This window comes from Cebus imitator, unplaced genomic scaffold (genome assembly GCF_001604975.1).
Source record: "Cebus imitator isolate Cc_AM_T3 unplaced genomic scaffold, Cebus_imitator-1.0 Scaffold408, whole genome shotgun sequence".
Lineage (NCBI taxonomy): Eukaryota > Metazoa > Chordata > Mammalia > Primates > Cebidae > Cebus > Cebus imitator.
In genome coordinates this window covers 383,045-408,254 of record NW_016107723.1, presented here as the reverse complement: position 1 = coordinate 408,254, position 25,210 = coordinate 383,045, and positions in this window count along the sequence as shown.

The window sequence follows — 25,210 nt, the reverse complement described above, 5'->3', positions numbered from 1 at the left end:
AATCTCTGAGTGCTTGCTTGTTCGCAAAGGATTTTATTTTTCCTTCACTTATGAAGCTTAGTTTGGCTGGATAGGAGATTCTGGGTTGAAAGTTCTTTTCTTTAAGGATGTTGAATATTGGCCCCCACCTTCTTCTGGCTTGTAGGGTTTCTGCTGAGAGATCTGCTGTGAATCTTATGGGCTTCCCTTTGTGGGTAACCCGACCTTTCTCTCTGGCTGCCCTTAGCATTCTCTCCTTCATTTCAACTCTGGCGAATCTGACAATTATGTGCCTGGGGGTTGCTCTTCTTGAGAAATATCTTTGTGGTGTTCTCCATATTTCCTGGATTTGAATATTTGCCTGCCTTGCTAGGTTGGGGAAGTTTTCCTGGATAATATCCTGAAGAGTATTTTCCAGCTTGGATTCATTCTCTCCGTCACATTGAGGTACACCTATCAAACGTAGATTAGATCTTTTCACATAGTCCCATATTTCTTGGAGACTTTGTTCATTCCTTTTTACCCTTTTTTCTCTAATATTGCCTTCTTGTTTTATTTAATTGAGTAGATCTTCGATCTCTGATATCCTTTCTTCTGCTTTGTCCATTCAGCTGTTGAAACTTATGTATACTTGCAAAGTTCTCGTGTTGTGTTTTTCAGCTCCATCAATTCACTATATTCCTCTCTAAGTTGTTTATTCTCATTAGCATTTCATCAAATCTTTTTTCAGTGTTCGTAGTTTCTTTGCATTTGGTTAGAATATGTTGTTTTAGCTCACAGAAGTTTCTTATTACCCACCTTCTGAAGTCTGATTATGTCAATTCATCACACTCATTCTCCATCCAGCCTTGTTCCCTTGCTTGTGAGGAGTGGTGATCCCTTGTAGGAGGAGAGGCATTCTGGTTTTGGGTGTTTTCATCCTTTTTGCACTGATTTATTCCCATCTTTGTGGATTTACCCACCTGTCATCTTTGTAGTTGTTGAATATCAGATTCGGTCTCTGAGTGGACATCCACTTTGTTGTTGATGAAGTTATTTCTTTCTGTTTCTTAGTTTTCTTTCTAACAGCCTGGCCCCTCTGCTGTAGGACTGCTGAGGTCCATTCCAGGCCCTGCTTGCCTGGGGATCACCTGCAGTGGCTGAAGAACAGTAAAGGTTGCTGCCAGTTTCTTCTTCTGCTATCTTTGTCCCAGAAGGATATCCACCAGATGTCAGTCTGAGCTCTCCTTTATGAGGTGACTCTTAGGATATACGAGGGTCAGGGAGCTGCTTGAGGAGACAGTCTGTCCATTATAGGAGCTCAAGTGCTGAGCTGTGAGCTCTGTTGTTTCATTCAGAGCTACTGGGCAGGTACGTTTAAGTCTGCTGCAGCAGAACACATAAACCCCCTTTTTTATTTTTTTTTTCCCAGGTGCTTTGTCCCGGGGAGTTAGGTCTTTATTTATGAGTTTCTGTTGTGCTGCTGCCTTTTTTCAGGGCTGTCCTGCCCAGCAAGGAGGCCACCTAGTCACTGTCTGCCTGCAGAGGCTTTGCTGAGCTGCTGTGGGCTCTGCCCAGCTGCTGTGTGAACTTCCCTGCAGTCCTGTTTATACGGGGGTAGTTAGAACTGCCTCAGCAATGGTGGCCCACCTCTATAATGGCAGACTCTCTCTGTTATGGCAGGCTGCCTCGGCAACTGTGGGCTGCCTCAGCAATGGCGAACTACCTCCGTAGTGGTGTACTGCCTCAGTAATGGTGGACACTCCTCCCTCACAGAGGTGGACCATCCTGGGTTCAGCTGTGCTTGCTGTGAAACTCTCAATCTAGAGCATTTCTGATTGCTGTTCTTTTGTGGAGGTGGGACCAGCTGAGCCTGATCACCTGGCTCCCTGCCTCAGAGCCCCCACCTTTTTTTTTTAGTTGAATGGTCAACTCTATCTACCAGGTGTTTCAGTCACCTGTTGAAAAGGTGCCAGGATCTGTGTGATTTCCCATGCAGCAACCACTGCACCTGTGCCGGCTGAAACAGCTGCTCTGAGATTCGTGGCACTTTTTTGCCCAGGAATTTCCTGGCCTGGCTCCTTGTTTCAGTCCCCTTTTTAATCAGGTGAATGGGTGCCTCTGCCAGGAGCTCCAATCACCAGCTAAAACGGGGCCCAGACCTATGTATTTTGTTCAGAGAACCGCCAGCAAAACAGCCATGCCAGCCAAACCAGCCACACTGGTGACCCGTGGGGCCCCTCCACCTGGAAATCTCCTGGTCTGTGGGCAATAAACATCCGCCTGGAAATGTGGTGTCCACTCACCCTCCGCACTTTCACTGGTAGCTGCAATCCTGTGGTGCTCCTAATTGGCCATCTTGGATTCTTCCTTCTCTTGTGTTTGTTTTTGTTGTTCTCGTGTCTTAGTTCACCTTTTCCCACAACCGTTAGATCAAATCTGTAACATCCAGGTATAAAGTGATAACATTGATCTTTTGATGACAAACCTAGTATATTTAGACTTTTAAAACTTATAATTTTCTGACTGTCTACATTGTATAGCAGTAGTTTTCATCTGAAAAATTGTCTACATTTTAAAAACAGTATAAAAATTATTAAAATTTAAACATGTTATAAGTTTAGTTTTATAGGAAAAAGACTATAATGGTTGTATTTTAAAAAATATTAGCCGGGCGCGGTGGCTCAAGCCTGTAATCCCAGCACTTTGGGAGGCCGAGGCGGGTGGATCATGAGGTCAAGAGATCGAGACCATACTGGTCAACATGGTGAGACCCCGTCTCTACTAAAAATACAAAAAATTAGCTGGGCATGGTGGTGCGTGCCTGTAATCCAAGCTACTCAGAAGGTTGAGGCAGGAGAATTGCCTGAGCCCAGGAGGTGGAGGTTGCGGTGAGCCGAGATCATGCCATTGCACTCCAGCCTGGGTAACAAGAGTGAAACTCCGTCTCAAAAAAAAAAAAAAAAAAAAAATTAAAGTATTATTAGGATGCTTTCTCGAGTGGTTCTATGAATTGAATTATATTTCTGAAAAAGATTTGGTGAATTTCTAATCCCCAGTACCTATCAAAGTGACCTTATTTGGAAATAAGGTGTTTGCAGATGTAATTAAGCTGTAAATTAACATAAGATCATATGGGAGTAGAATGGGCCTTTAATCCAATATGACTCTCTATAAGAAAAGAGAGAAGGCACAAAATAGAGACACACAGGGGAAATTTATATTTCATGACAGAGGCAGAGATTAGAGTGATACAGCTGCAAGCCAAGGAATTCCAAGGATTGATAGCTACCACAGAATCTAAGAAGCAAGGAATGAGTCCATTCAGCCTCTCAGAGGGAGCACGGGCCTGCCAACACCTTGACTTGAGACATATTTCCCTTAAAATTGTGAGAGTAAACATTTCTGGTGTTTTAAGCCAAAAGTTTGTGGTACTTTGTTACAGCAGCCCTAGCAAACTAATACAGGTGAGACATATGTTTAGCCTGTATAGAACAAAACCAGAGAAATCTTTCACACAGAGATTTGCATTTTTGGGAAACAGATATATTATATGTTTCTTCAAAGAAAGATTTCTTTGGTCAAACATATTCTGGAAATACTTCATGGTATATCTTTCTTTTGAAGATTGTGATGGTTAATTTTACATGTCAACTTGACCAAGCCATAGGTGCCCAGAAATTTAGTCAAACACATTTCTGAATACTTCTGAAAGAGGGTTTTTTGATGAAATTAGCATCTATGCAGCCATAGAAAATGATGAGTTCATGTCCTTTGTAGGGACATGGATGAATCTGGAAACTATCATTCTCAGCAAACTGACACAAGAACAGAAAACCAAACACTGCATGGTATCACTCATAGATGGGTGTTGAACAATGAGAATGCGTGGACACAGGGAGAGGATCATCACGCACTGGGGTCTGTTGGTGGGGGTTAGTGGTGGGACAGCAGAGAGTGGGGAAGTTGGGAGGGTTAACATGGGCAGAAATGCCATATATAGATGTTGGGGGATGGAGGCAGCAAACCACCTTGACATGTAAGTATCTATGCAACAACCCTGCATGATCTTCACATGTACCGTAGAACCTAAAGTACAATAATTTTTTCAAAAGCCTTTGAGTAAATGGGCATAACTTTAATATTTTCCTTTTTGTTATACAATTTACCAGTTTGTGGATACATGGCTTCTTTAATCATAAAAATATAAAAATAAGAAAATCTGTAAGTAAAGCAGATTACCCACCATAATATGGGTGAGCCTCATCCAATCAGTGGAATGTCTGAATTGCACAAAAACACTGACTAACCTATGAAAAGAGGAGATTTTCCATCAGACTGCCTCCAGACTTCATCTGCAACATTAGGTCTTCTGCTCATCAGCCTGCTGGCCTGAGCTACAGATTTGAGCTTGACAGTCTCCAAAATTGTGTGAACCAGTGTTATATAATATGTCTCTGCCTCTTTATCTCTTTCTCTCTATGTATATAAAAATTCTCCCTGTCTCTCTCTCTCTCTCTCTCTCACTTGCACACACACACACACACACACACACACACACACACATACACAGATATCATTATTTTCTGGAGATGTCTACTTAATATGAAAGCTTAAGATTATTTTCATACATTAACTAGGAGAAGTCCTATAGTGAGATTACTTACATGACTTTAACCCACTTTTATATTTGATTACTAAAAGGCTTAAGCACTTAATTTCTATAATAACCCATTAATTCAAAGCATGTGAATATAGCCATTGCAACCTTTTAAAGCAACATTATGTAACCAATATCATTTCATAATATTATCTTGACTCCTGCAGTTCTTCAGTTGCTACTCAAAAGCCACACTGCTTAAAAGTGTACAATACTATGGCTCTTCAAGTGGCAGGATGTCTGCAGGTCCTGTCCGTTCTATGCTACATTGATCAATTATGTCTGCTCAAACTGCGAACCTAAGAGTATAATTTCAATTGGTAACTCTGAAAATGTAGGAATCATGACCTCTAATGATAATCAGAACAAGAAACAGTTCTCTTTTAATGTAGATGATGGCTACACATACATTCTGGCTATCATTGCACAGTTAACAGTGGATAATGTTTGTTTTAAATAAGTTATTAAATGTAAAGTTATTATATAAATGCAAATGACACAACAATTATCTTGTTACTACTATTTATACAAATGGTCATGCTAAGCAGTAGAATTTGCAAAATGATTAGATTTCAGTGGTTCCACAAAAACAGTTGATGGAAATGAAATTTTATAGTAGTCAACACATTGGATAGATTCCATAGACTTTAAAAGCATAAAACTCAGTCATAATTATTCTATTGTTAACTGGCTTTTTATTGATTTACTGCTTATGTCAGATTATTTTCTTATTTACTCAAGATTGACTTGTACTACATATTTATGAACAAACTTAGTAATGTACCATAAACACATATTTGCACAGTTTTATAGAATTAGTTATTGTGCTTCCTTGAGACAATATTTTCTGCCTTTTTTATAAGAAGATAATATTATTTTTATAATTTGCTTTGTTTATTCTATGTGAGTACATTCCCTTTGCTTTGGGGAGATTTCTAGTTTGATTTATTTCTGCTTTGGAATACATCTGTTTCTACTATCACATTAATCCTTTTGATTCAAGAGCTTAATGGGAAGTGTAGATATTCTGACTTAGGGCCACAACTATGAAGTAGCTTAGCGTTACAAAATCAATCAAGAAACCAACAAATCACTTCAATGGCTTTCATCTTCCAAAAGGCTAAGTGTGTAAATCATGAGAAGGTAGTAAGCTTCATGCTTGAGAGAATGATAAGGATTATAGAGCACATCAGAGAAAAGTGGGATACCATCTACCTGAGACAAACCCTTAAGAAAAATTAAAGTGACAGACTTGAAGAAATGAATAGTATCGTACCCTACACTTCTGGTTTTAGGATTTGCATTGCACAATTGATTTGAATTATGTTGATTCTTACAAGTGTATCTAAAATGACCAAATGGATAGTTTTATTTTCTAGATTGGTTATTTTCATTGGCTAAAATCAATTTACTATTGGGGAAATTTTTGTAATCTCCATTGTCATAAAAATTAAGTTGATGAGAATTTTGTGAATTCATACTTTCTAATGTCCAAGTCACCTCATTTAGAATAATTAAATTAATAGACAATATATTTAACTATTAAATGCCACAAGGGTAAAATTCAGTGAGATATAAATTGCTGTTATCACCATTCCCTAAAGGGGATATTCAGTATGTGAGTAATCAAGTTTTAATGTATCGTTTTAAACAATTTTTGTGTTCACTAAAATATTGTGGCTGTGTGTGATGGCTTATGCCTATAATGCCAGCATCTTGGGAGACTTTGGGATCATAACCCTTATGATCCCAAGCATCTTAGATAAGAGATAGTCAACATGTATACACAATGATGACTATTCAGTCATAAACATGGGGGGAATCCTGTTATTTTTGACACTGTAGATAAACCTGAAAGGCATTATGTTAAGTAATGTAAGCCAGGCACAGAAAAACAAATACTACATTATCTCACACATATGAAGAATCTAAAAAAGCTCATCTCATAGAAATAGAGTGTAGAATTGTGGTTACCAGAGGCTGGGGTTGTTGGGGGACAGGGTGATTGTTGAGATGCTAGTTAAAGGATGCAAAATTTCAGTCAGATAGGAAGAATGAATTCAAGAGATATATTGTATCACATAGTGACTATAGTTAATAACAATTTATTGTGTTCTTAAAAATGCTGAGTGGACATTAAATGTTCTCTAAAAATAACAATGTGTGGTAATGTATATGCTAATTAGTGAGATTTAGTCATTCCACAATGTGTATATATACTTCACATTGCACATGATACTTACAATTTTATGTCAGTTAGATATTAATTAAAAATCATGTTTAATATGTGATACTTGATAGAAACATAATAAATATAATTCTAGTTTCTCAAGATTTCACATTTCAGATTATACAACTTGTGCTTGTATCTACGTATGATTTTGTATAAATTTACTATGGTGCTTGTAAATGTGTACCAAATAATTGAAGCTATGTAGTACATTCAAAATAAATGCTTAATCCTTATGAAGCACACAAAAATTTATAATGTATGCATGATAAAGTTTTATTTTATTTTGTCATGTGCTACAAATTTATTTGAATAAACATTCTATTTTCCAAATAATAACATTCAATTTTCCAAATAATTCTTCAGTTTTATAAAGTGTTTTATTTTGTTCTATGTATATGTTGAATATTTTTGACAGCCTCTTTTTAAATTTGTCAATCTGTTCATCTTAGAAATCTCTTTTATAGTTAGTAATAAAATACAGCCCAGATTTGTTTTAGAAATGTGAAAATTGCCCAGCGCAGTGGCTCATGACTGTAATCCCATTACTTTGGAGGCCGAGGCAGGCAGATTGCCTGTGCTCAGGAGTTCAAGACCAGCCTGTGCAACATGGTAAAACCATGTTGCACTACTAAAAATACAAAAAAAAAAAAAAATAGTAGCTGGGAGTGGTGGAGGGCACCTGTAGTCCCAGCTACTCTGGAGGCTGAGGTGGGAGTATTGTCCCAGAGTTGGAGTTTGCAGTAAGCCGAGGTCGCACCACTGCACCTGAGTGACAGAGTGAGACTCCGTCTCAAAATAAATAAATTAATAAAAAACAAAAATATGAAAATTTGGTTTCATCATATATATTAAACTTTGACAATTAACCAGAAGTGTATCTTAACTGGAGTTTTAAGGCTCTTTTTTTTTTAGGTTTTAATATTTCATAATCACTCTGAACTTCCAACAACTCCACACAGGAATGGAAAAGAAACTTGTTCACTCTAAAAATTCCTGTGATATTTTATTGTACACAAATTGTATTCAGTGTTTCATTAGAGAAGCAAAAATAAAAGTAGACATGTTATAGACTTATTAGTCCTAGCAGAGTGTTTATATCTCTTTTGTACAGTTAGGGATGAGTAAGGAGAGCCAATGAGAAGACATGAACAAGAACTAACCACACACCTACAAAAGTAATGATGTGAGACAATGAATATGCTAATTTGCTTGACACAGGAATCATTTCACTGTGCACATGTACATCAAAGCATCATATTGCACACTTTAAATATATACCATTTTAAAAAGCTGATGGGAAGGAATGAGAATATAGACATCAATTCATTATAAAATACCTAAGTTTGATTTCTATGAGATTTGGTTTTATGTGTTCTTAGATAAATATCAATCCTTTCTAATATATTGGCTATTATTCTTCCTATTATGAAGTGTTTTTGATTCCAGGCATATTTTACTAACAATACCTTCTTATATATCCTGTGTGGTTTATGCAGTTCAACTATAAATTGTAGAGAAAGAAACAATGTCATTTTCTACAAATTTCATCTAATTTTGGAACTGACTGTGAAACCACTTTTTGCATCAAAGATTTTAGCATGTTTTTTGACTCAATGGTTTTATACTGTGATCATTTAAACCTGAAGTCTTATGATTAAAAAGCATATAGCTAGGTTCTTTTTTTTTTTCCATTGGTATATTTTATTTTTTTTAGAGTAGTTTTAGGTTTGCAGTAAAATTGAGCAGAAGGTATAGAGTTAGTTCCCATATGCTCTTCACCTGCTCTTTCCCCACATTCTGATTATTATAAACATATTCATTAGAGTGAAGCTTTTTTACAGTCTGTGATGGTTAAATTTATATATCAACTTGCCTTGGCTAAGGAATGCCCAGACAGCTGGTAAAACATTTCTGGGTATGTCTGTGATGGCGTTTCTGAAAATTAGCCTTTGGATTGGTAGATTGAGTAAAGGAAACCTCCTCACCAATTTAGTTTGACATTTTACAATCCACTGATGGCCTGAATAGAACAAAATATAGAGAAAGGGTGAATTCATTTTCTCTTGATCCATCTTCTGCTGTCATCACTTCATAGCTCCTTGCTCTTGGGGTTTTGGGATTTATACAACTGTCTACCATACTCCCTCCTTCTTGGTCTTTGGACTTATACCATCATTTTTACTGTTTCTCCAGCTGGCGGATGACAGATCATGGGACTTCTCGGATCCTATAATTACATGAGTCAATTTTCACCATTACATATATGTATGTTTGTATTTCTCCTCTTGGTTCTCTTACTCTGGAGAACACTGATTAATACACAATGAGCCCATGTTGTTAAATGATTGTTAAAAAAAGACTACAGTTTAAATTTAGATTTATTCTTTGTATTGACAGGTATATAATGACATGTATCTACCATTACAGTGTTACTCAGAGTAGTTTTGCTGTCCTAAAAATCTCCTCTGCCACACCTATTCATCCCTCCTCCCTCTCCACGAGCTCCTGGTAACCACTCATCTTACTATCTTTATAGTTTTGACTTATCCAGAATATAGTTAAAATCATACAATACATAGATTTTTCAGATTAGTTTCTTCATTTAAGCAATATGCAATCAAGCTTCTTCCATATCTTTTCATGGCATAACAGCTCTTGTTTTATCACTGCATAATATTTCATTATGTGGATGTATCAAAATTTATCTATGTATCTATTGAAGGAAATCTTGTTTGCTTTCTATTTTTTGGACTTATGGGTAAATCTCTATAAATATTTGTGTACAGGTTTTTGTGTGGACACAGTTTTCAACCAAGTTTGGTAAATAGCAATGACCATGATTTATGTGTTAGGAAAGAATATGTTTGCTTTTGGAAGAAACTGCCAACTCTCCCAGGTGGATATACCATTTTGCCTTGCCAGAAGCAATGAGTGAGAATCCCTGTTGGTCCACATTCTTACCGGCATTTGGTATTGTCGGTATGCTGAATTTGTGCCATTCCAATAGGCATGTATACTATCTTGATGTTGCAGTTTACATTTCCCGAAGTATGTATAATACTAAGCATTTTATCATGTGCTTAATTTACATTTGTATATTTCCTTTGGTGGGGTGTCTTTTTTGGCCTTTTGACAGTCTTTTAATTGATTTGTTTTCTTATTCTTCAGTTTTAAGAGTTATTTGCATATTTTAGATGTCAGTCTTTTATTAAAAATATATGTGTTAGGAATAATAAATTTATATTCAAAAGATTTAATTGGGTAATGCTCTTATCCTTTGCTCACAAGCTTAACCTCCTTGTACTCTCTTGTTTCCAGCCTGAATACCACAACCACCTTCCCGCTCTATTCACACCCTAACATGCCCAGGCATGTCCAGACATGCCTTGTTTTATGATGGACAGACCCCCTCCCTGCCCCTCCTTCTCTTACAAATTGTGCACTAACCATATTTAGAAAAGTTTAATCCTTAGCCAACCAAGATCAGCTTAGATTATGCAGTCCAACCCTAAACAATAGAGGAAGGACACAGGGACAGGAACTGTATTAGGAATAAAAACCCCTTCTCTCCTTTGTTCAGTGTGTTCTTGTGATCATGACTGATGCATGCAGCACCCTTCTGTACCAGTAAATTGCCTTGCTGAGAAAACTTTTTGCCCAAGAGCTAATTCTTCTTTGCAGCTTCAAGCATTTGTTTCCATCATATTTAACAAATATTTTCTCCTACTCTGTGGCTTGCTTTTTATCTTCTTAACAGTGTCATTTGAGATAAGAATATTTGATTTTTAATGACGTTCAACGTATCTATTATTTATTTCACAAATTGTGCTTTTGGGTTCATATCTAAAAAGTCATCACTAAATTCAAAGTCACCTAAATTTTTTCCTGTGTTATCTTGCAGAAATTTTGTAGGTTTGCATTGTACATTTACAATTTTGGACAATCCAATTAATGTTTCTGAATCTCTCTTGCCACATTAGTAAAACTGAAATTTTTCACTAATAATTTTATATTCCTAAAATAGAATCATAGTTTATCAAATAAAATTTTATCTAGAAGCTCCAAAGTTAAAGAAGATTAAGTCAGTTACTCTTGTTCATGATGTATATAGAGACCATGGATTCAGTTTACCTCTTTCTTCCAGCAATGCTCAGTATAATTTGAAACTACTGTAATAGGAAGTTCAAAGAATCATTCTCAATCATATTTTATAATTTCAGATCCCTCAATGATTTATCCCTCAAATGTATGAAAACATATAATCAACTTCAGATTTCTCCTATGTAGCCTTTCTTATATCTTCTTAAAATATCAGATTTTCACAGCCATCAAATTAATGTTCTTTTTTTCTTTTCTCACTTATTTTTTCCCTTTTCTTTCTCCTTCATATTTGACTTTTTCTTCTTTGTATTTTCTTTTTTTCTCTTGTATGTTGACAAAAATTTACTGAGTTTCTACATTTTGCCAAGTGGACTTAGGCCTTTGAATAAAAAAGAGACATACACAAGTCTTTCATTTTTCAAAATGCTCACAATCTAAGTTTTCAAACAGATTATTATAAGTGATAATAATTACATGGTTTTCATAATAGCAGTTTAGGAATATATATGCTCTGCCATGATGTTCAAGGCAGAGTCACTATTTCTTAGGAAAGCTAAAAGGAAGTGATTGAAGGTTTCAGATATCTGGCAATGTTTGAGTTGACTTGGAAAGTTAACAATATTTGGGTGCATAAGAAGTCTAGGCAGATTGTAGTGGATAAGTAAAGTCACCAAGGTTTAAGCCAGAACAATCTATATGGAGAATATAAAGTCTATAAGAAAAGGACAGAGTCTGATATTGTTAGAAATAAAACATACATTCCCTAGCCATTTTTCAAAATTTTGTAGTTTTACCTCATAATCAGTCAATATCTCAAACATTAACATATTCTGTTTTACAGAAATTGTCCAAGATAACTCTGAAATAATTCTGAAATAACAGCCATAAAATGGTTAAAGCTGGCCAATATGATTATTTCTTGCCTGCAATGCTAAAGCATTTGTATTCCAAGTTTCTGGGGTAAAACACACAATACACTTTTTTAATATATTGGTTACATAATTTTGATGATAAAAATGTAAATGTAAATATTTAATGTTATAAATAAAATACAAAATTTTTGAAAAGTCAAGTTTAGTATAAATTTGTCATTTGTTTGCTATATGAATGTTAATTACATGTTTTTAGTTTGGCCAACATGTTTCTCTGATAGTGGCATAAAATTTTCATTTTGACTTTTATCAACCAAAATTCTGCATTAAACTTTATCTTAATTAAAATGTTTTAGGGATAGTACTGCAAGAAACAAGTCACAGCTGAACATGTTCAACATATTTTTCTAGTAAAAGAACTATAAATTGAGAACTGACACAAAATTTCAGACTGGGGAAAAATTTTTAAAGTACTTTATTTATAAATTATTATAAAAACACATAATAAATACTTCATATCATTTTTTTCTGGTTTACTGTGGCTTTTTATTAAATTAATATTGTATGATGTGAGTTTCCAAGATGACTTTGAATGAAAAATTTATCTTTAAAAAATTCTTAAAAATCTTCCTTTTTTCTTTTCATTTTTCTTTATTTCATTTCTGTCTTTAACTTAAGAAATATTTCACCACCCTAAGGATACACAGACATACATAGATATGTGTGTGCCAAACTGGCCTCATATATATTGCCATTGTTAAATGTAATCAACACATTCAGTAGCATATTTCCCCTTATTATACCAGAGAGAGAGATGTCAATTTGACATACTAGATTAAAACACAGGATAGAGAAAATGATATTTGATAGGTAAGACATATTGCTATTTATATACCATAGTATCTTTTTCAAATTTGACACTTTAAGACATCTTGATAAGCATGCATATATTGGAGGGCCAAGATAACAGATACCAATAAAAGTTATGTGACTTTTATTGCAATCCTTTGTTGCTTTGCTGTTATCAAATTTAAAAAGTACAAAAAATACTGGACATTATAGAGTAACATTCAAATCTTGACTTATTGCTAGTAAACATTACATTGCAGAAACAAAGAAAATTAGTCATAAAAATAGCATATACCTTATGCGCCTGACATGGTTTGGCTCTGTGACTCCATCCAAATCTCACGCTGAACTGTAATCTCCAGTGTTGGAGTTGGAGCCTGGTAGGAGGTGATTGGATCACGGGGGTGGTTTCTAATGGTTTAGCGCCGTCCCCTGCATGCTGTTTCCTGCTAGAGTTCTCAGGAGATCTGATTATTTGAAAGTATGTAGCACCGCCGCCCCTGCACCTTTTCTCTTTCTTTCTCTCCTGGTGCCATGTGAAGACATGCTTGCATTCCCTTTGCCCTTCCACCATTATTGTAAGTTTCCTGAGGCCTCCCAAACCATGTGTCCTGTATACTATGCAGAACTGTGAGTCAATTAAACCTCTTTTATTCATAAATTACCCAGTTTCAGGTAGCTGTTTATAGCAGTGCAAGAACAAACTAAAACGGCACGTGAGTGCATTTACCCTCTGTTGATAAAAGTGGTTGCACTCAGTTTCATCTTATTCCATCAAGCCTTCTGAATATTCGATTTCTGTTTTGCCTTTTGTCTCTACTGTACTTTGAAATTATATTTTGTCTAGTTTAATCTGCCGGAGTAGTAAGCATCATTTCAGGAAAGGCACTGAAAATAATGGATTCTGTCAGGTATCAAAATCCTGGGGAACTTCATTTTATTATTTTTTATTTTTTGAATATTTATATGGGTAGTTTAAAAACAATGTTATTTACAGTAGTTTAATTATTCTAACTTTAAAAATACTGCACATAATCTGATTTTCCTTAGTTATCTTCAGTTATTCTTGATCCTCTAGCAAGTTTAAGCTGATGAATTTGAGACCTTCAGAAGCACAGGTAAGTAGTTCATCTTAGCTAATATATGTGCATCATCAAGGGTGAGGTCCAGATGTTTTTAGAGATTTATGATCTGCCTAAATCATCCTTTCTCTCTTCTGGACTATAACTGGTAGATGGATACACATAGAAATCAATAGCCAAGTTATTAATGTCAACTTTCTTGAAGGCTGGGAAAGTACTGATGCTCTTTTCCCCCTATCTTAAAGTAAATGCTTTTTTCACCCTATCTTAAAGTAGAGCTCAATATGAATAGAGCTTAAGTCAGGATGCCTAAAATATGGCTTGGAAAATGGTCTGTATGTGTTTCCTACAAAGCACCACTGAAAAGGAAAATATGCTTCTAATATTTTCTTCTCTATTTATACTGTGGCACAAAGCTTTTTTCACAACATAATGAGAATCCCACCCCCATGCTCCTTTTTTGAGTGAATCAACCCAGAGAGGCTGGAGCAGTAGTTTTAAAAAACAAGAGTAATAACAGTGAGCATAATCACCTTAATACAGATAAATAGACAAATCCAATAAATAGAGGGCAATGAATCATTTGCACAGTATACAGTGACAGCACCAAAGGGGGATGAGAATTCTGGCACAAAAGTGCAATTCAAAGTTTTCTGGAGAATCATGGATTGCTACCAGAGACAGGTAAAGCCAAAACATAGAGATGTTACAGAGTAGCAAGAAAATATTGCTAGTCAGGTATTCAGATAGAAATTAACTACATTTTTCTTTATGTTTTGCTGTTTCCTTCCCCTCCTCAATTTTGGAATATTAAAATAAAAATCACTTCTTGAAATTACGAAGATGATGATGATGATGATGATGATANAAAAAAAAAAAAAATAGTAGCTGGGAGTGGTGGAGGGCACCTGTAGTCCCAGCTACTCTGGAGGCTGAGGTGGGAGTATTGTCCCAGAGTTGGAGTTTGCAGTAAGCCGAGGTCGCACCACTGCACCTGAGTGACAGAGTGAGACTCCGTCTCAAAATAAATAAATTAATAAAAAACAAAAATATGAAAATTTGGTTTCATCATATATATTAAACTTTGACAATTAACCAGAAGTGTATCTTAACTGGAGTTTTAAGGCTCTTTTTTTTTTAGGTTTTAATATTTCATAATCACTCTGAACTTCCAACAACTCCACACAGGAATGGAAAAGAAACTTGTTCACTCTAAAAATTCCTGTGATATTTTATTGTACACAAATTGTATTCAGTGTTTCATTAGAGAAGCAAAAATAAAAGTAGACATGTTATAGACTTATTAGTCCTAGCAGAGTGTTTATATCTCTTTTGTACAGTTAGGGATGAGTAAGGAGAGCCAATGAGAAGACATGAACAAGAACTAACCACACACCTACAAAAGTAATGATGTGAGACAATGAATATGCTAATTTGCTTGACACAGGAATCATTTCACTGTGCACATGTACATCAAAGCATCATATTGCACACTTTAAATATATACCATTTTAAAAAGCTGATGGGAAGGAATGAGAATATAGACATCAATTCATTATAAAATACCTAAGTTTGATTTCTATGAGATTTGGTTTTATGTGTTCTTAGATAAATATCAATCCTTTCTAATATATTGGCTATTATTCTTCCTATTATGAAGTGTTTTTGATTCCAGGCATATTTTACTAACAATACCTTCTTATATATCCTGTGTGGTTTATGCAGTTCAACTATAAATTGTAGAGAAAGAAACAATGTCATTTTCTACAAATTTCATCTAATTTTGGAACTGACTGTGAAACCACTTTTTGCATCAAAGATTTTAGCATGTTTTTTGACTCAATGGTTTTATACTGTGATCATTTAAACCTGAAGTCTTATGATTAAAAAGCATATAGCTAGGTTCTTTTTTTTTTTCCATTGGTATATTTTATTTTTTTTAGAGTAGTTTTAGGTTTGCAGTAAAATTGAGCAGAAGGTATAGAGTTAGTTCCCATATGCTCTTCACCTGCTCTTTCTAAACATATTCATTAGAGTGAAGCTTTTTTACAGTCTGTGATGGTTAAATTTATATATCAACTTGCCTTGGCTAAGGAATGCCCAGACAGCTGGTAAAACATTTCTGGGTATGTCTGTGATGGCGTTTCTGAAAATTAGCCTTTGGATTGGTAGATTGAGTAAAGGAAACCTCCTCACCAATTTAGTTTGACATTTTACAATCCACTGATGGCCTGAATAGAACAAAATATAGAGAAAGGGTGAATTCATTTTCTCTTGATCCATCTTCTGCTGTCATCACTTCATAGCTCCTTGCTCTTGGGGTTTTGGGATTTATACAACTGTCTACCATACTCCCTCCTTCTTGGTCTTTGGACTTATACCATCATTTTTACTGTTTCTCCAGCTGGCGGATGACAGATCATGGGACTTCTTGGATCCTATAATTACATGAGTCAATTTTCACCATTACATATATGTATGTTTGTATTTCTCCTCTTGGTTCTCTTACTCTGGAGAACACTGATTAATACACAATGAGCCCATGTTGTTAAATGATTGTTAAAAAAAGACTACAGTTTAAATTTAGATTTATTCTTTGTATTGACAGGTATATAATGACATGTATCTACCATTACAGTGTTACTCAGAGTAGTTTTGCTGTCCTAAAAATCTCCTCTGCCACACCTATTCATCCCTCCTCCCTCTCCACGAGCTCCTGGTAACCACTCATCTTACTATCTTTATAGTTTTGACTTATCCAGAATATAGTTAAAATCATACAATACATAGATTTTTCAGATTAGTTTCTTCATTTAAGCAATATGCAATCAAGCTTCTTCCATATCTTTTCATGGCATAACAGCTCTTGTTTTATCACTGCATAATATTTCATTATGTGGATGTATCAAAATTTATCTATGTATCTATTGAAGGAAATCTTGTTTGCTTTCTATTTTTTGGACTTATGGGTAAATCTCTATAAATATTTGTGTACAGGTTTTTGTGTGGACACAGTTTTCAACCAAGTTTGGTAAATAGCAATGACCATGATTTATGTGTTAGGAAAGAATATGTTTGCTTTTGGAAGAAACTGCCAACTCTCCCAGGTGGATATACCATTTTGCCTTGCCAGAAGCAATGAGTGAGAATCCCTGTTGGTCCACATTCTTACCGGCATTTGGTATTGTCGGTATGCTGAATTTGTGCCATTCCAATAGGCATGTATACTATCTTGATGTTGCAGTTTACATTTCCCGAAGTATGTATAATACTAAGCATTTTATCATGTGCTTAATTTACATTTGTATATTTCCTTTGGTGGGGTGTCTTTTTTGGCCTTTTGACAGTCTTTTAATTGATTTGTTTTCTTATTCTTCAGTTTTAAGAGTTATTTGCATATTTTAGATGTCAGTCTTTTATTAAAAATATATGTGTTAGGAATAATAAATTTATATTCAAAAGATTTAATTGGGTAATGCTCTTATCCTTTGCTCACAAGCTTAACCTCCTTGTACTCTCTTGTTTCCAGCCTGAATACCACAACCACCTTCCCGCTCTATTCACACCCTAACATGCCCAGGCATGTCCAGACATGCCTTGTTTTATGATGGACAGACCCCCTCCCTGCCCCTCCTTCTCTTACAAATTGTGCACTAACCATATTTAGAAAAGTTTAATCCTTAGCCAACCAAGATCAGCTTAGATTATGCAGTCCAACCCTAAACAATAGAGGAAGGACACAGGGACAGGAACTGTATTAGGAATAAAAACCCCTTCTCTCCTTTGTTCAGTGTGTTCTTGTGATCATGACTGATGCATGCAGCACCCTTCTGTACCAGTAAATTGCCTTGCTGAGAAAACTTTTTGCCCAAGAGCTAATTCTTCTTTGCAGCTTCAAGCATTTGTTTCCATCATATTTAACAAATATTTTCTCCTACTCTGTGGCTTGCTTTTTATCTTCTTAACAGTGTCATTTGAGATAAGAATATTTGATTTTTAATGACGTTCAACGTATCTATTATTTATTTCACAAATTGTGCTTTTGGGTTCATATCTAAAAAGTCATCACTAAATTCAAAGTCACCTAAATTTTTTCCTGTGTTATCTTGCAGAAATTTTGTAGGTTTGCATTGTACATTTACAATTTTGGACAATCCAATTAATGTTTCTGAATCTCTCTTGCCACATTAGTAAAACTGAAATTTTTCACTAATAATTTTATATTCCTAAAATAGAATCATAGTTTATCAAATAAAATTTTATCTAGAAGCTCCAAAGTTAAAGAAGATTAAGTCAGTTACTCTTGTTCATGATGTATATAGAGACCATGGATTCAGTTTACCTCTTTCTTCCAGCAATGCTCAGTATAATTTGAAACTACTGTAATAGGAAGTTCAAAGAATCATTCTCAATCATATTTTATAATTTCAGATCCCTCAATGATTTATCCCTCAAATGTATGAAAACATATAATCAACTTCAGATTTCTCCTATGTAGCCTTTCTTATATCTTCTTAAAATATCAGATTTTCACAGCCATCAAATTAATGTTCTTTTTTTCTTTTCTCACTTATTTTTTCCCTTTTCTTTCTCCTTCATATTTGACTTTTTCTTCTTTGTATTTTCTTTTTTTCTCTTGTATGTTGACAAAAATTTACTGAGTTTCTACATTTTGCCAAGTGGACTTAGGCCTTTGAATAAAAAAGAGACATACACAAGTCTTTCATTTTTCAAAATGCTCACAATCTAAGTTTTCAAACAGATTATTATAAGTGATAATAATTACATGGTTTTCATAATAGCAGTTTAGGAATATATATGCTCTGCCATGATGTTCAAGGCAGAGTCACTATTTCTTAGGAAAGCTAAAAGGAAGTGATTGAAGGTTTCAGATATCTGGCAATGTTTGAGTTGACTTGGAAAGTTAACAATATTTGGGTGCATAAGAAGTCTAGGCAGATTGTAGTGGATAAGTAAAGTCACCAAGGTTTAAGCCAGAACAATCTATATGGAGAATATAAAGTCTATAAGAAAAGGACAGAGTCTGATATTGTTAGAAATAAAACATACATTCCCTAGCCATTTTTCAAAATTTTGTAGTTTTACCTCATAATCAGTCAATATCTCAAACATTAACATATTCTGTTTTACAGAAATTGTCCAAGATAACTCTGAAATAATTCTGAAATAACAGCCATAAAATGGTTAAAGCTGGCCAATATGATTATTTCTTGCCTGCAATGCTAAAGCATTTGTATTCCAAGTTTCTGGGGTAAAACACACAATACACTTTTTTAATATATTGGTTACATAATTTTGATGATAAAAATGTAAATGTAAATATTTAATGTTATAAATAAAATACAAAATTTTTGAAAAGTCAAGTTTAGTATAAATTTGTCATTTGTTTGCTATATGAATGTTAATTACATGTTTTTAGTTTGGCCAACATGTTTCTCTGATAGTGGCATAAAATTTTCATTTTGACTTTTATCAACCAAAATTCTGCATTAAACTTTATCTTAATTAAAATGTTTTAGGGATAGTACTGCAAGAAACAAGTCACAGCTGAACATGTTCAACATATTTTTCTAGTAAAAGAACTATAAATTGAGAACTGACACAAAATTTCAGACTGGGGAAAAATTTTTAAAGTACTTTATTTATAAATTATTATAAAAACACATAATAAATACTTCATATCATTTTTTTCTGGTTTACTGTGGCTTTTTATTAAATTAATATTGTATGATGTGAGTTTCCAAGATGACTTTGAATGAAAAATTTATCTTTAAAAAATTCTTAAAAATCTTCCTTTTTTCTTTTCATTTTTCTTTATTTCATTTCTGTCTTTAACTTAAGAAATATTTCACCACCCTAAGGATACACAGACATACATAGATATGTGTGTGCCAAACTGGCCTCATATATATTGCCATTGTTAAATGTAATCAACACATTCAGTAGCATATTTCCCCTTATTATACCAGAGAGAGAGATGTCAATTTGACATACTAGATTAAAACACAGGATAGAGAAAATGATATTTGATATGTAAGACATATTGCTATTTATATACCATAGTATCTTTTTCAAATTTGACACTTTAAGACATCTTGATAAGCATGCATATATTGGAGGGCCAAGATAACAGATACCAATAAAAGTTATGTGACTTTTATTGCAATCCTTTGTTGCTTTGCTGTTATCAAATTTAAAAAGTACAAAAAATACTGGACATTATAGAGTAACATTCAAATCTTGACTTATTGCTAGTAAACATTACATTGCAGAAACAAAGAAAATTAGTCATAAAAATAGCATATACCTTATGCGCCTGACATGGTTTGGCTCTGTGACTCCATCCAAATCTCACGCTGAACTGTAATCTCCAGTGTTGGAGTTGGAGCCTGGTAGGAGGTGATTGGATCACGGGGGTGGTTTCTAATGGTTTAGCGCCGTCCCCTGCATGCTGTTTCCTGCTAGAGTTCTCAGGAGATCTGATTATTTGAAAGTATGTAGCACCGCCGCCCCTGCACCTTTTCTCTTTCTTTCTCTCCTGGTGCCATGTGAAGACATGCTTGCATTCCCTTTGCCCTTCCACCATTATTGTAAGTTTCCTGAGGCCTCCCAAACCATGTGTCCTGTATACTATGCAGAACTGTGAGTCAATTAAACCTCTTTTATTCATAAATTACCCAGTTTCAGGTAGCTGTTTATAGCAGTGCAAGAACAAACTAAAACGGCACGTGAGTGCATTTACCCTCTGTTGATAAAAGTGGTTGCACTCAGTTTCATCTTATTCCATCAAGCCTTCTGAATATTCGATTTCTGTTTTGCCTTTTGTCTCTACTGTACTTTGAAATTATATTTTGTCTAGTTTAATCTGCCGGAGTAGTAAGCATCATTTCAGGAAAGGCACTGAAAATAATGGATTCTGTCAGGTATCAAAATCCTGGGGAACTTCATTTTATTATTTTTTATTTTTTGAATATTTATATGGGTAGTTTAAAAACAATGTTATTTACAGTAGTTTAATTATTCTAACTTTAAAAATACTGCACATAATCTGATTTTCCTTAGTTATCTTCAGTTATTCTTGATCCTCTAGCAAGTTTAAGCTGATGAATTTGAGACCTTCAGAAGCACAGGTAAGTAGTTCATCTTAGCTAATATATGTGCATCATCAAGGGTGAGGTCCAGATGTTTTTAGAGATTTATGATCTGCCTAAATCATCCTTTCTCTCTTCTGGACTATAACTGGTAGATGGATACACATAGAAATCAATAGCCAAGTTATTAATGTCAACTTTCTTGAAGGCTGGGAAAGTACTGATGCTCTTTTCCCCCTATCTTAAAGTAAATGCTTTTTTCACCCTATCTTAAAGTAGAGCTCAATATGAATAGAGCTTAAGTCAGGATGCCTAAAATATGGCTTGGAAAATGGTCTGTATGTGTTTCCTACAAAGCACCACTGAAAAGGAAAATATGCTTCTAATATTTTCTTCTCTATTTATACTGTGGCACAAAGCTTTTTTCACAACATAATGAGAATCCCACCCCCATGCTCCTTTTTTGAGTGAATCAACCCAGAGAGGCTGGAGCAGTAGTTTTAAAAAACAAGAGTAATAACAGTGAGCATAATCACCTTAATACAGATAAATAGACAAATCCAATAAATAGAGGGCAATGAATCATTTGCACAGTATACAGTGACAGCACCAAAGGGGGATGAGAATTCTGGCACAAAAGTGCAATTCAAAGTTTTCTGGAGAATCATGGATTGCTACCAGAGACAGGTAAAGCCAAAACATAGAGATGTTACAGAGTAGCAAGAAAATATTGCTAGTCAGGTATTCAGATAGAAATTAACTACATTTTTCTTTATGTTTTGCTGTTTCCTTCCCCTCCTCAATTTTGGAATATTAAAATAAAAATCACTTCTTGAAATTACGAAGATGATGATGATGATGATGATGATAATCATGACAATGTTAATGACAGGGGTCTTATTGCATATTCACTTTGTGCTTGACTCTTTCCTGAAAGTCTTCTCTTGGAGGAAACTAGCTTTCCCTATCATAGAAATTATTTATATTTCTGACTTGGCTGTTTTCTCATAAGGCAAAACTTATTATGTTTAATAACTCCCTTAGTGCTTTTAAACCTATAGTAAAAGTTAAACCACATCATGCTTAAAAGGGAGAATTACAAAGTTTTCCTCCCAAGAAGATATCCAGTATACGATGGGGACTGCAAGGACTTTGAAATTTGAATTGGCAAGGACTTGAAAGTATGTTTGTAAATTAATAGATTGTAATGGTGTTAGATCAAGGAGAACATGTATGTCTTAAATTATTGATATGGCTGTACTTACCTTAGAGGCAAATGTTAATGTGCTAGCTTTAGCACTTGGATGGTTCTAACAGCTGTCTTGGCTAATTGAAGATTTTATTTAATGATTATCTGTGAACACTAATCCTGAGACGCTAAAAATGCCCTAGTATACATAAAAGTAGGGATTCTAAACCTTTGGGTGTGTTTGTGCATGTGTGTGCCTAGGGGCTATGAATCTCTCATCTGGTTAAGCTATGGACCTCGGTAGCAAATAACTTTTTACATTTATAAGGTAAAAGACTAAAGGTTACAAAAATTACTAATTATATTGATTATATGTGTGCTTTTAAAAATGTGGTATTGTTAAATATGTGTGGTGTTTAATAATATATTAGGTACCAAAGCATAACAGGTTTACAACTACTGTGTCTTCAAAGTAGCGATATCTATCTAACTATCTATCTATCTATCTATCTATCTATCTATCTATCTGTCTTCTGTCTATATATAAATAAATAGTATTTTAAAATATAAGCATAATATCTTATCATTTTTCTATTGGTGACAAAAATCACAGATGCTACTAATGCTACTGGCTTGTTGCTTATATTCTTGAGGGATATGCTAATTTTTTAGTTTGTTGAAACTAATTTTTTACTACTCATATTCATAGAATATACTGCATTCTATCCATGTGAACTACATTTTAAGAAGCCCTTGCAGAGAAGAGAGTATGAAGGCTTTGGCAGTTGGCATGTTGAAGTCGATTTATTATACCCATTTGCTTCTTAGCCACCTCTTAATCACTTAACGACACCTTCCACAGTATCAACAGATGGAGATTATCTCTACCAGGACAAATTAAGTCATAGCTCCATACTCAACTTCTAGACCAAACAAATTCAATTTAAAGATCTCCAGGCCCTCAATTGATGGAGATACTGCGTTTCTTTGAAAAAAGAACCAATCTGCCATTAATTTATTTTATAAAATTTCCTCCACCCTTTCGCAAAGGGACATGCAGTTACTGACCAAAGTGATTGTCTACTAGGAAAAGAGAAACACTAAGACACTTGGGAAATTATTAGAAACATACTAAAAGTTATTGCTATAACTGGGTAAATGAAAAACCATTGCAGTCTACCAGTCAGAGTGAGGGTTAATGAATTAGATGATAGAGAAAACTTAAAATTTATGATATAATTAATTTCTTCTGTTCCTTAATGCAGAATTTGAATATGTATGTTTTACACTTGTTAAAATCTCCACACCGACTCCCTTAACTCTCAAATGAAGGCTACTATGGTATGAAATATTTTTTAAAAAAGATCCTGTAGGTGTTCATCACTACAAATACAAGAAAGCACTGAAACTGCCCAAACTGGCCCGTAGAACTGATGTTTACTGTTTTTTGGATAGGCATAACTATTGATCCTCCTTTCCTTAAAGCTTGAAATTTACATTTGTTTAATCTGAGTTACTTCCTTGACCCTCAGGGACTTACACTTACCAGATAACCTCATCCAGACAATGAGATGCCAGACCTCTCAACCATCATGATTCCTGTTTACCAGCTCCTGTTCTTTATCACTCCCTAATTCTTGTTTTCCCACACATAGTTACATTTTCCCTGTTATATAAGCACCTACTTTTAGTCCATTCAGGAGACAAACCGATGGTAGTGACTAAGTCTCACAAGCTCTAATGGGAGCTCCTCTGAACAAGCTCCCTCTTGTCTGCCACCATGTAAGAATGTGATTTTTTTCCCTCTTTTGACTTCCATCATGATTGTGAGGCTTACCAAGCCATGTGGAATTGTGAGTCAATCAAACCTCTTTCTTTATATATTATTCAGTCTTCGATATGTCTTTATTAGCAGTGTGATGACAAACTAATACAATGTTCATGACTGCTAACTGGTCAGAGTGTTGGTTGCTGAAATTTAGGGTGGCTGTGGCAATTCCTTAAGATGAGACAACAATGAAGTTTGCCACATCGATTGAGCCTTTCACGAAAGATTTCTCTGTAACGTGCAATGATAGCATTTTACCCACAAAAGAACTTCTTTCAAAATTGCAGTCAGTTCTCTCAATCCCTGCTGCTATTTTATCAAATAGATTTACATAAAATTCTAAATTCTTTGTTGATATTTGGACAAGATTCACAGTGTGTTCACCAGGAGTAGATACCATTTCAAAACAGCACTTTCTTTGCTCACTCATAGGAAGCAACTCTTCATTTGTTACAGTTTTGTCACGAGATTGTAGCAAGTTAGTCACATTTTCAGCCTCCAATTCTTGTTCTAGTTCTGTTGCCTTTTTCATTTCATCTGCAGTTATTTCTTTTCCCTGAAGCCTCAAATCTCTCAAATTCATCCATGAGTGCTGGAATCAACTTCTTCCAAACTCCTGTTCATGTTGGTATTTTGACCTCCATCACAAATGTTCTAGTGACATTGACATCTAGAATGGTAAGTTCTTTCCAGAATGTTTTCAATTTACTCTTCTCAGTTCCATCAGTGGAATCCTTATCTATGGCAGCCATAGCCTTATGAAATCCATTTCTTAAATAACAATACTTGAAAATCAAGATTGCTACTTGATTCATGGGCTGCAGAATGGATGTTTTTGTAACAGGTATGAAACTAACAATAATTTCCTGCAAATCTTCATCAGAACTCTTGAGTGACTAGGTGCCTTGCCAATAAGGAGGAATATTTTGAAAGGAATCTCTTTTGTTGTTGTTGTTTTTCAGCAATAAGTCTCAAGGGTTGAGTTAAAATACTTAGTAAACCATGACTTAAACAGATGTGCTTTTATCCAGGTTTTGTTGTTCTGCACTCCTACAGGCAGAGAAGATTTAGTATAATTCTTAAGGGCCCTAGGATTTTTCAAATGGTAAATGAGCACTGGCTTCAACCACAAGTTATTAGCTGCATGGTTGATTACAAGAGAGTCAGCCTATTCTTTGAAGCATTGAAGCCAGGAATTGGCATCTTCTTTCTAGCTCTGAAAATCCTTGGTGACTTCATCTTCTAATGGAAAGCTGTTTTGTCTACATGGAAAATTTGCTGTTTAATGTAGCCACCTCCATCCATTATCTTAACTAGATCATCTAG